A 13,459-nucleotide genomic window follows, 5' to 3' on the forward strand; every position below is an offset into this window, starting at 1 on the left:
CTTACGTCGCTGGTCATTTACTGCCATTATATTGACGAGCATGTGGTCCAAAAGAGAGAAGAACAAAAGAACAACACCAGGGTGAGTAAGAACAGAAAAAAATGATCATTTTGGGGTGAATTATACCTTACAGACTGAACTCAGAGGCTGTATGTTTTTTGGTCACAACTGTCTCAATCCAAGTCTTTTTCCATTTCTTTCCCATGAATTTAACCCAATTTCTGTTCAATTAAATGATGTACTGGTATGTGTGAGACTGGTAAATGATTTTTCTTTTATGTTAACCCTTGCAAGTGTCTACATAATGGATAATACATTCAGCAAGTCATATAATCTATATTCTTTATACTTTGCTTTAGGGTCCTGATCACCCTGTTAGGGTTTCTTTTGTGATAACATCATCTGAATGGACATTTATTTAATGGGAAGTAGCCAAGTAAATAATTGCTGTGTATTAATATGGTATTTTCTTCTCTTTCTTAGGTCTTGAGTCCATATGGGGTGAAAAATACAACTAAAATAAAACTGTGCAGCCTCATCTGAACTGTAACCTACTGGTCGATATGACATTATTCATTGGACTTCTTACTGACAACTACTGGAATGGATGCAGCATCATGCACACATTTTTGAAAGCACAGATCACCTTTACAGAGAAACAGTGTGAAGTACTCGGCTGGCCTTCGTCTGCCCACATGCAGTAATGTAGACCAATGATTAGAATTTGACTTAAGTCTTCATCTCACGTAAGTGAATATTACTTATATCTGTTATGTAGGATGTACAGTACAGAATACAAACATCTGCTTTTGCTCGTGTCAGATGTGTTTGAAAACATTTTAGGGATGTAGGCTGTATGATACTGTGTATTAAAAGGTGCACTATTAAGCCATGTTTACTTGCTTTGCTGACCAAACAAAATAAGATGTAAATGTAGTGTACATTTATATGTTTATTTATTTTATAAACATACTGTTAATTTCTGTAGGGATAAAACAGTTTTACAGTGGAAGATGCTCTTTTTATACGTAAATTACTGATTTTTTACCACTGCACTGCAGTACTTTATCTCCAATATGTAAAAAAAAAAAAAAAAAAAAATTGTAGTTGCTTGTTTGGAATCATTTTATGTCACAGGTAAAACATGTTCTTACATGTTACAGTTTATATTGTCTTTTCTCTTACAGTTTATGGAAGTGCTTTAATAAAGTCTGTATCATAGAATAGTAACTTGTTATTCTGTTTTTTATTTGGTAGAAGTTCATTGCACAACTTTTCTTATGTAATAATAATACAACCTGTTACGTAAAACAATCTACTTTAGTAAATACTGTGGTTACTACAGTCCAATACTATTACTACAGTATTACTATAGTAGAATCATAGTATCAAAACCATGGTATGCACCAAAAGGCCACGGTTATTACAGTCATGGTTTACTACAGTTTAAGTATAGTATTAATACAATATAACTGTAGTAAAACCATGGTTTTTTTAAAACCATGGTTCGCACCAAAAATCCACGGTTACTACAGTCATAGTTAACTACATTTTTACTATAGTAAAACCATGGTTCGTTTTTGAAAGGGATAGGCCTCGCAAGGGTTTATCAATGAAGTTGAGGGCTCGTTCTGTGCATCAGGTGCAGAACCTGGCTTCAATAAACACATGCATGAGTGCTGCCATCATTGCTTTAGAGCAGTGGTTTTCAAACAGGTCCCGGAAGCACCCCTGCCCCGTACATTTTGTATGTCTCCCTCATCTAACACACCTGATTCAACGCATCAGCTCGTTAGTAAAAAGTGCACAACAAGAATTGAGTGTGTCTGATAAGGGATACATACAAAATGTCCAGGGCAGGGATGCTTCCAGGACCAGTTTGAAAACCACTGCTTTAGAGGTTGCAGAAGTAGAAGGTCAGCTTGTCAGTGCTCAGACCATACGCTGCACACTGCAACAAGTCGGTTTGCATTGGCATCATCCAAGAAGGAAGCCTCTTCTGAAGTTGGCTTACAAGAAAGCCTACAAACAGTTTGCTGAAGACAACCTATCCAAGAGCATGAATTACTGGAACCATTTCCTATGGTCTGATTAGACTAAGATAAACTTGTTTGGCTCAGATGGTGTCCAGCATGTGTGGTGATTCCCTGGTGAGGAGTACCAGTACTCATTATAGAGGATTTGAAGAGGATCCCAGCAACAACCTGTGCAGCTCTGGTGAATTCCATGCACAGAATGATTAAGGCATTGCTAGATAACAAGGGTTTGTCACAAAATATTGACACTTTGGACACAGTTTTGACAAAGTTCACTTGTTGCCAGCTGTTTTGACAATAATGGCTGTATGCGGAGTTATTTTTAGGGAACAGTAAATATACACTGCTATACAAGCTGCACATTGACTACTCTAAAATATATCCAAGTTTCATTTCTATAGTATTGTCCATTGAGAAGATGATTACTAAAATGATTGCTGAAATGTGAGGGGTGTGCTCTCACAATGTACTTTTGTGAGATCTTTAATAGAATAATCCAAAAAGGGAACAGGAACAGCAGGGAAGAAAATAAAAATAAAAATCACATGCCAACATGATGTAAACTAACATTGAGAACGGACAAGAAACAGGGAACTGAATCAAACTTATATATGGTAGCTAATGAGACAAGGACAGGTGTAAGTGATTAACCAATGACGACATAACAAGAAACGGAACAGGAAAGACCAAATAAGGGCACAACCAACAAAACAGTCCACAGGGGCGTGACAATTATACATCCATCAAATACTTTTTCTTCAAACTCACTAAAATCCTACCCTCAGCCCAATCAGAAGTACCACTACTTACATAGAAACCTATATATATATATATATATATATATATATATATATAATAAATTCCTCTTGGTAATGCCATCTTTCTGTTAGACTGTCTCACAAATAAATTAGTTTGAATAGCTGTCAGCTCTCAGATCAAGCAAGTTTTCCAAGTTTTCCAAAACTATTGAATAAATGGGTGTCAGTAATTGTGGCCATGTGGATTTAAGAAAAGCATTTATTTTATAATGGGATTTACCGCATTTCCAATTTGTTTTAGAGGTATACAAAAATTGTTTTGATTTTTTTTAAATAAATGATAAAATAATTAACAATGCAGATTAGTTTTTACAGGATTTTTTGTTTATATTTACCAAGGCCACGACTGTATATATATATAAATACAAATTCATGGGAAAAAATTTCCAGAATGAAATGGCTCATTTTTGTATTATATTCACCAGTAACTTAATTATGTTGAGAAAGTTAAAACATTTTTTTCACAGTGTTTTTATTATTTTTTGTCTCAGTCTATTTAACAGAGGATTGGATGCTTCAGAAGTTTTTAGAAACTCACAAAAAGAACATGAAGAAAAAAGCAGAACGTATTTTTGAGTGCAAGAAAGAAAATGAAGTTCATCTCAAGGCTGTTTACACAGAACTGTTCATCACAGAGGGCGATATGAAAGATGTCTATCAGGAACGTGAGATTCTGAAGATTGATGATGCTTTCAAGAAGAAACAAACACAAGACAAACCAATCAACTGCAATAAATTATTTACATTATTAAGGGAAAATAATGAGAAAAAGATTGTGCTGACTAAAGGCATCGCTGGCGTTGGAAAAACTGTCTCTGTGCACAAATTCATCCTGGACTGGGCAGAAGGAAAAGCCAATCAGGATATACACTGTGTGTTCTTACTCCCATTCCGAGAGATTAACGGTATTAAGGATAGAGAGGTCAATCTTCATGAATTCCTACTGGAATTTTATGATGAACTGAAGGACCTAGAGAAATCAAAGTTATATACAGAATATAAATTTGCATTTATATTTGATGGACTTGATGAAAGTCGAATGCCTTTGAAATTTGAAAGCGAAGCATTGAAGATGATTGACAAAAGATCGTCTGTAGATGTGCTGTTTACAAGTCTGGTGAAAGGCAAGCTGCTTCCATCAGCTCTTGTCTGGGTGACGTCACGACCAGCAGCAGCCAATCAGATCCCTCCTGAGTACGTAGGTTTATTTACAGAGGTGCGAGGATTCACTGATCAACAGAAGGAGGAGTACTTCAGAAAGAGAATCAAAGATGAGACTCAGGCCTCCAGAATCATCTCACACATTAAGACGTCTCGTAGTCTTTATATCATGTGCCACATTCCTGTGTTCTGCTGGATCACGGCCACAGTACTTCAAAATATTCTCATCAAGAACAGTGAAGAAAGTATCAGCACAACACTTACTGAAATGTACATCCACTTCCTGCTCATACAGATGAAAATGAAAAGCCAGAAGTATGATGAACAAGCAGAAAGACAACGCACAAAGCTCTTAAATTTAAATAAAGAAATTATTTTGAAGCTAGCCAAACTAGCATTTGAACTGCTGAAGCAGGAAAACATTGTGTTCTATGAAGAAGATCTGAAAGCATGTGGTATTGATGTGTGTAAAGACACTGAGTTCACAGGAATGATCGCTGAGATCTTTAAGATGGAAGATGGACTTCATGAGACAAAAGTCTACTGCTTTGTGCATTTGAGTGTTCAAGAATTTCTTTCTGCAGTGCATGTGTTCATCTGCTACCTGAACAAGAACATGCAGGAGCTTCAGTTTTTCTTTGACAAGCCAGAAGAAAATATCACATTGCAGGAGCTACTGCAGAAGGCTGTTGATAAAGCCATGAAGAGTAAGAGAGGACATCTGGACCTGTTCCTGCGGTTTCTGATGGGCATTTCACTGAAATCTAGTCAAAACTTGGTCAAAGGCCTGATCACACACATTGAAGACACCACAGAGAGCATCATGAAAGCATCTAAATACATTAAACAAATACAAAACAGGAATATATCAGATGAAGCTTTAGTCAACCTATTCTACTGCTTACTTGAGCTCAAGGATCATTCATTATATGAGGAAATCCAGAGTTACCTCAGTTCAGATGAACATCCAGGAAGAGACCTCTCATCTTCAATGTGCACATTGCTGACCTCAGTATTGCTGATGTCAGAGAAGGTGCTGGATGAGTTCAACCCAAAGAGGTTCACGTCACCTTCAAACTACAAAAGACTCATTCCAGCTGTGAGATGCTGCAGAAAAGCACTGTGAGTAATTTCACAGACTTCTGTTCAATTAAATGTTTTCTTCTACATCACTAAACAATTAAATCTCAAAATACAATGTGAAATATTTTCCCCAAATATTAAGAGTACAATAAGTTATTGCAGACAAAAACTGAACATCAGAAAATGATTTGACTAAACATTGTTTTGGCAGATTTGACAGGTGTGGTTTTGATGAAACATGCTGTGAAACTGTGTCTTCTGCTCTACAATCATCAAACTCCAATCTAACAGAGCTGGATCTGACTAGCAGTCGCCTGCAGGATTCAGGAGTGACGCTGATTTATGATGGACTGAAGAGTCCACACTGTCAAGTGAACATACTGAGGTTTGACATTCACATTCACTGAATCACTATGTTCAAATATATGAATAAATAGGTGTCTCCTAACTATAGCTAGTAGATATTTTCCCTATATTGTCATATGATTGTATCAGTGGCATTTTCTCCAAGAACACAAGACAGGCAATGCCTACTCAAAAAACCTGGTGAGAAAACAATTACAACAATTAACAATTAGTGTTCCCAACCATCCTGGAAAACCTGGAATTTTAATAATAATACCTTTAATAATACCTAAACGTCTTTAATGACTTTGTTTCAAAGAACTGTTTCATGTTCATTTAAAAACATGTTCCCATTCCGTATGGATTTATTTATTAAAATACCTTTATTTTCACTTCATCAGTAAAATCCTCAGCTCTGAGGGTCATATTATTCTTGGTTCTTGTCTCATTTCAGTAGGACAGATTCAGTGTGTTGATAACTTAACAACCACTGTGACTGGATCATTGAATCAGTGAGTTGAACTGGATTAGTTTGACTCATGAACGATTTGCTGCAGTGTTGAGCACAAATGCACAGATGAGTTATGAGCTTAACTGCCAGGATTTGACCCTGAGGCATTTTTCAGGCTTTGGAGTTGTTGTGACATTTGTGTTTACTTAAGTTACTGACACTTTATTGGATAAAGTGGTAACATTTTATAAAAAAGTATACAGTAAAAAACATTTACTAATTATTTGCAAACTGTAGTTATTCAGTAGTTCATAACTTGTTAATATATTAATAAACTATATACAAACAGTGAGGTCTTCATTCATTGTCACTGTAATTAACAAGTTCTTATTGGTTAATTTTTATAATTTAATTTATTGTTTTATTGTTTTGGTCATTAATTGCATTAGTATTAAAAGTTTCCAAAAAAGTGCACAAATACATTAAGCTTTTGCCCACAGGTAAACATAACTACTTCAAAAATTAAATAGTGTCAATAGGAAATGCATACAAATACTAAATCACCTGGTTAACCTCCTGGGGTCGACGGTGGCGCCGGCGGCCCAAATTGCATATTTTCATGACACGAGCAAAAAGAACCTAAAATGCTCACTCATTTTTGATCGTACATATAAGAGTAATACATCATTTAAATCTGTAGAGGATTTACTTTTATTTGAGCACACTCACAATATCAACAAAACATTATGCTTTTGCAAAACAAAGAAAATAAAAAGGGTGCGCATTCAGCAGTCTCCGTCTCCACACGTAAGTTTTTGAAATGCGTCAGTAAAATGAACTAAAACTCAGCGAAAACGTGACGCACACACATGAGAGAGATATCCATAGAAAGCCTGATATTTTACTGTTAGATGAAGCCCTTCTTGCCGAAAACAAATATTCTCTGATAAAGTAATTCGCATGAAACCAACTCCATGTTCAATCTCTCCCGTCTGCTTCATTATTTTTAATTAGATCACGCCCACCAGATGCTTTCGCTTTCATAGTGTAATGGCCACGTGAGGGCGCGCGCCAAACGTAACCGCCCACAATCACCGTAAACAAAGCAACAAGACTTTTTTCTTTTCCAAGTTCATCTGGGTACTTGTCCTTTCTGTAAGAAGATGCGATGTGAGGAATAAGAATTCAGAGGAAGAACACGACGTGACACACGGCGCGATTCATCGGAGGAGATATTTACATGAGTAAGTATTTCTTTTATTCGCCTGCTTGCGTTAGTTGTTACTGTGTTACTGTGACAGAACTTGTACACATTTTACTAGTTAGACTTTTTTTTCAAACTATAATTCATGACTACAGCAAGTGAAACATTATGAAGTACGTTTCATTTCAATGCATCAAAATGTGTCACGACGCCAAGATGTTTTTTTTAACGTTCTGTACAATAGAAAACGATGCGATATAAAGATAATAGTGTTTACACTTACGCTTAACAATAATAATATAGTTTCCCAAATATAAAACGTTTTTGTATTGTATAATACATACAAAGCATCCTTATGTTTTTTTTTTTTTTAATACTTTATTTTTATTATTTTTAAGGATTGAAAGTAAAAGAAAAAAAAAAAAAGAGCAAAATGAAAAAGAACAGAGAGAAAAAAAGAGCAATATCAGAACATTTGACTGGTCACCTTTACAACTTTACATATAAAGACATACTTAGCCATCATCATACAGAGCAAGAAGACATATACACAATCCATTTATCCCAGTATTGGAAATATTTGTCCATTCGAAGTTGTAAAGATAGTGTCATCCTCTCCATGAAAGCATCCTTATGTTTAACATACATTGAGTGTATGTTTAGACCATGTTTATCAATACTCTGAACTCGAATAGATGTTTAACGTGGAAAACAATAATTATTACTTATATATAGATATAAAAAGTCATTTTTACGTTAGTACAAATGCGCGAGTCTATGGCTACAAACTCATACACTAATATATATATATATATATATATATATATATATATTACAGATGCTCCTGATATTAACATGCTCACAGATGTTTTTCTTATGTTGTTTGTTTTTTAGTGATCTGATACCTGCACAACAGATGAATCCTGCTGTCTTTCAAACTGAGAGCGCTGTACTAAGATCAGGTGTTCAACTACACATATTCTAGTTCCTTGACTTTGTTCCTTGAATACATCAGTTAGGATTAGGGGTAGGTTTAGAGTTAGGGTTAGTGGCAAATGGATACACGGTTTATACAGTATAATGTATACAGTATACTATGGAAGGTCCCTATAAAACATGGAAATCCAATGTGTGTAGGTGTGCTTATTTATAAACATTTTAAGGATCACTGAATTTTAGTGCAATCAATGTCCAATGAAGGGTGGTTTAACTTATTTAATTTATGACGTTTTCAGATTTTCTGTGACCAAATCTAAAGTGAGAACAATCTGTAGTTAATACGTTGTCAACAATCATCTAGCTCTTTACATATGAGGTAATTAAACACATTAATTATAGTGACAATAAATTAGCTCACTGTTTGTACATAGCTCCTCATGTATTAGAAGTCTACTTCCAGAACAACAATTCACAAATAATTTACTCACCCCCTTGTCATCCAAGATGTTCCTGTCTTTCTGTCTTCAGTCGTGAAGAGATTATGTTTTTTGAGGAAAGCATTTCAGGATTTTTCTCCATACAATGGACTTCATTGGTGCCCCGCTTTTGAACTTCCAAAATGTAGTTTAAATGCAGCTTCAAAGGGCTCTAAATGATCCCAGCCAAGGAAGAAACGATCGGTCATTTTTTTCATAAAATAAAAATTTGTATACTTTTTACACACAAAAGCTTGTGTAGCACAGGCTCTGGGATGCACGTTCACGTACTACATCACGAACAATGATGTCGGACAATTCTAAAGTTGTAGGAGAAAATAACATGGCATTTTCGACATACTATACTTTTTTGAGCCAGAGTACACAGACAATAAACTTGTGGTGATTCAAAGACGTGATTTGTAGTATTTATAGGAAGTTCAGATCATTTTGCAGACTCTGACCTTTGAGTCTTGTTCAGCAAAATGAACGAATCTATTTTCGAGTCATTTCGTTAATTTTAGCAAAATCAGCATCATGTCACAGCCCCATAAGATGAACGAACGACTCAAAAAAACACTCTAAACAGGTGAACTAATTTCAGTACAGAACCTAATAGGATGTAGCGCATGCGTGACTGAACGAATCACTCCCCCGAGACAACTTGTTCTTCCCGAGTCACATTAAAGAATCGTTCAAAACGACCCTTGGACGTGCATCTCAGAGCCTGTGCTACACAAGCTTTTGTGCTTAAAAAGTATACAAATTTTTATTTTTCAAAAAAAAAAATGACAGATCGTTTCGCTAGATAAGACCATTCTTCCTTGGCTGGGATCGTTTAGACTGACGCTGCATTTAAACTACATGTTGGAAGTTCGAATTCGGGACACCAATGAAGTCAATTATATGCTGAAAAATCCTGAAATACTCAAAAATCATTTCCTCAAAAACCATAATTTCTTTACAACTGAAGACAGAAAGACATGAACATCTTGGATGACAAGGGGGTGAGTAAATTATTTGTAAATTGTTGTTCTGTAGTTTATAAACTATTAATGAACTATAATATTTTTGAAATTATACAGAAGTGCTTTGGTATTGTGTTTGTATTAGAAAGTATAAAGTACAAACATGTACTCCAGATTATAAACAATATAACCTATCTAACAAATTCAGATTAATATGGCTGTTTGTTTGTTCTCTTCACAGGCTGTGTGGGTGTCATCTCACTGCTCAGTCCTGTGAAAGATTATCTTCAGCTTTACAGTCATCAAACTCTGTCCTGAGAGAGCTGGATCTAAGTAACAATGACCTGCAGGATTCTGGAGTGAAGCTTCTTTCCGATGGACTAAAGAGTCCAAACTCTAAGATGGAGATATTGAGGTTTTAAAATACTTGATTGATTGATTGATTATTTACTTTTTAAAAATCACACTTTTAAGATTAATACTTTATACTATTACCATGTTCTTCTTGTTCAGGTTTTCCATATGTAATCTCACTGCTCAGTCTTGTGGGAGTTTGTCATCAGTTTTGAAATCCTCAAACTCTGTCCTAAGAGAGTTGGATCTGAGTAACAATGACCTGCAGGATTCTGGAGTGACGCTTCTTTCTGAAGGACTGAAGAGTCCAAATTGTCAGCTAAAGATACTGAGGTAACTGGTTTTTCATAAAAAAATTAACAAAATGCTACCACAATAAATGGCCACTGAATTTTGTTAACAAATGTTTAATCCACTCTCAGTGCAATGCAAAAACAAGAGACAAAACATTCCCAGATAGCATGATATGGCACTGCTGGCCATCTTATGGCCCGGGCAAAAGGCATGTAAGCCTGAAGTGGCCCACATGTAAAATAGCAAAAGTAACCCAAATGTATCAAATCACATGTGGGCCTTTTTAGGCAAATATGCGGTGATCTGAATGTGACCCTAAAGTGGCACATGTGGTAAATATTGAATATGGCCCAAATAGTGCCAACCAAATGTGGGCTACCTTTGGCAAAATGTGGCACAATTGACAAAGGATAATTAGGGTGTAAACTAAATTTGGTCCACTTACTGTACCTATGTTTTAGCAAATGTGGCCCAGGTATATTAAAATGTATCTGGGTCAGTTTTGGCAAAGATATGGCAGAGTAAGCACTGGCTAATGTGGGCATGAGCCTGAAGTGGCCCGCATATAAAATGACAAATATTGCCCAAATAATTAATAACAGTTTGGGCCACTTTTGGCAAATATATGGCACAATCAGCATTGCCTAATCAGTGTGTAAACCTAACTTGTCCCACATTTGACATGCCAAATATGCCCCATATATCACATACATCACAAGGGCCCCTTCTGGTTTGGATGTAGCACTTGATACTGGCTAATTGAAATGTAACCTTGAAACTGTATATATGGCCTAAATATTTTAACCCTCAAAGACAGAGACAGCCGCCCTCGGCTAAAAATAACTATTGTTATTAAATATCTACTGCAGATTCCTGTCACACTTGTGGTGTTCCCGGTCAAAAATGACCGGACTCCAAACAATTGCTTATAAATCTCTCATTATGCCATATTTTCACCAAATATTGGATTCATTGTTTTTGTCAACTGGTTTTCTTTCATTTACGACTGGTTTTGTGTTTCTATTTGCATCTGATTAATCGTAGACCTCATTTATCTGAGAGTAGGAATCTCGTTTGGAGTCCGGTCATTTTTGACCGGGAACACAAGAAGTGTGACTTTGTGCAATTTTGTACAGTTTTGCCTACTTTCAGATAAATGAGGCCTACGATTAATCAGATGCAAATAGAAACACAAAACCAGTCCTAAACGAAAGAAAACAAGTTGACAAAAATATTGAATCCAATATTTGGTAAAAATATATCATAATGACAGATTTATGAGCAGTTGTTTTCGAGTCCTGTCATTTTTGACCGGGAACACCACAGGTGTGACTTTTTGCAATTTTGTACAAAATAAAAGCATTTAAAAGCAAACTTCCTTATTAAACATTAAAGCACACTAGTGTGATATACAGTGCAAATTTTTTTATCTGATATTGTGAAAATTATTCATAAAAAAAGATTTTTTCACACAAAAAATGAGGTACCTTCTCTCAGAAAAATGAGGCCTATGATTAATCAGATGCAAATAGAAACACAAAACCAGTCTTAAATGAAAGAAAACAAGTTGACAAAAAGATTGAATCCAATATTTGGTGACAATATAGCCTAATGACAGATTTATAAGCAGTTGTTTGGAGTCCGGTCATTTTTGACCGGGAACACCACAAGTGTGACTAGGTGAAATAAAACCCACAAGAAATTACAAAAATTCAAAAAAAAATTCAGAGAAGTACTTATACCCAGTGTAACCAAAGAAAATCTTTTCCAGGTCAATTTGACCCAAACACAACCAGAGGGTGAACCAATAAACATAGTGAAAAGTAAAGTAATCAAAGTGAAAGTAAAGTACGCTGTGCGTGCATGAAAACAAACACAAAATAGCACATTTGCATGACAGCACTCTCTGAAAAAGCATAGAAAAACACATGACAGAGCACTTTGACACAAAACAAAACAAAAGCAAAGATGAAACAGCACTACATATCTGATAATGCGCTGGAATTTGTTTTCACTACTTGCTGCACTGTTTGAATTTGTTGTTCATACTGTGAAAATATACTTCTCTGAAAAAAAGAACTCACCTTCTATTTATTTTTTTTTTACATGTGTTTTCTTATTACATAATACTGTTTCCATTTACTTTACTTCCTAAACATGTTTGAACACATCTATATTGTCAATAAACTAAATAGACCTCTTTTTTACTGAAAAGTGCCTATACCAATATTGTAATTAATGGCTATAACTTGCTTGGGGAATGTTATATGTAGATGAAATGTTATTTTGAAGTGTAAAACCCCCAAATACAACTTTCTAAAAAAAAGTCCAAACTTCATGAGTTTCTGTTTGAGTGCACAGTGAAAAACCTCCAATTGTTGCTTGCGATTTTCTTAAAATTTTGGAAATTCTTTCATTCTTAGAGAAGACAAAAGGAAAATTGTGCATTTAAATTAGCTAAACTGAAACTTCAAGTTCTCCTGTTTACAATGATATATAGCACTTGATGCTGACTACTAGATTAGGTCTGAACAGAAAAGTGCAGGCATGTCAGGTGCCCTGAAAATGTCCTAGGTCTTTAAGAGTTAATAGAATTTGACTTCTTCTAGTAGGATGCAACACAGTTAACTGATGCAGGCTGATCTGGATATGAGTCTTAAGTACTGGAACCATGGTTACATACGTAACCTGAGACGTTCCCTTCCGAGGGAACTTCAAACTGCGTCCTCTAGAGGTTGCTATGGGGAACATTATACCCATGCTGCCATTGCTGAGGGGAGTGCATGCCAAGCACAAGCCGAGCACTAAGTACCAACTCTACCAAGCTAAAAGTTGCCCCAAGGAAGCCTAGATGGCTGTCAGTGACATTATCCCCTTTGGCCAAAGACCTGAGCTGCATACCCCAAGACTTACCTGATAGGGGTCAGGTATCCTGGACCCCGGGTAGAGCTCAAAAGCTTGGAATCAGAAGAAGAGATTCCTTTAATGGCATACAGCCAAGCACCTAGGAAGTAACTAGGCCCTGGCCTGTCACCCAGGGACTACTGCAAGCTCTGCATGAGCTTGCTTAAGGAACTGTCTCAACAGATCCTTGGTAACAACACCCTGTTGAAGTCGGTATCACTAGGGATACATAGGTAGCGTGGGGCCCAAGGAAATCGGGGGCTGAGCCAACTCAAAGAATGGGAACGAGGTCGAACGCGTAACCCAAACCATACATGTTTTTAGAAAGAACACAAGATCCTTAATGTGTGTCCTTACCACAACGTGGATTTTAGAAAGTGTACAGAGACTCGTGTGTGCACTTACCACAACATGGATTTTAGAAAG

At 36.0% G+C, this 13,459-nt stretch overlaps 1 pseudogene; it reads left to right on the plus strand.

The window, feature by feature from the left end:
* Positions 1-3,354: 3,354 nt before the first annotated feature.
* Positions 3,355-13,459, plus strand: part of LOC127161404 (NACHT, LRR and PYD domains-containing protein 12-like) — a 63,979-nt pseudogene continuing 53,874 nt past the window's right edge.

The sequence above is a fragment of the Labeo rohita genome, unplaced genomic scaffold (assembly GCF_022985175.1).
Source record: "Labeo rohita strain BAU-BD-2019 unplaced genomic scaffold, IGBB_LRoh.1.0 scaffold_64, whole genome shotgun sequence".
Taxonomy (NCBI): domain Eukaryota; kingdom Metazoa; phylum Chordata; class Actinopteri; order Cypriniformes; family Cyprinidae; genus Labeo; species Labeo rohita.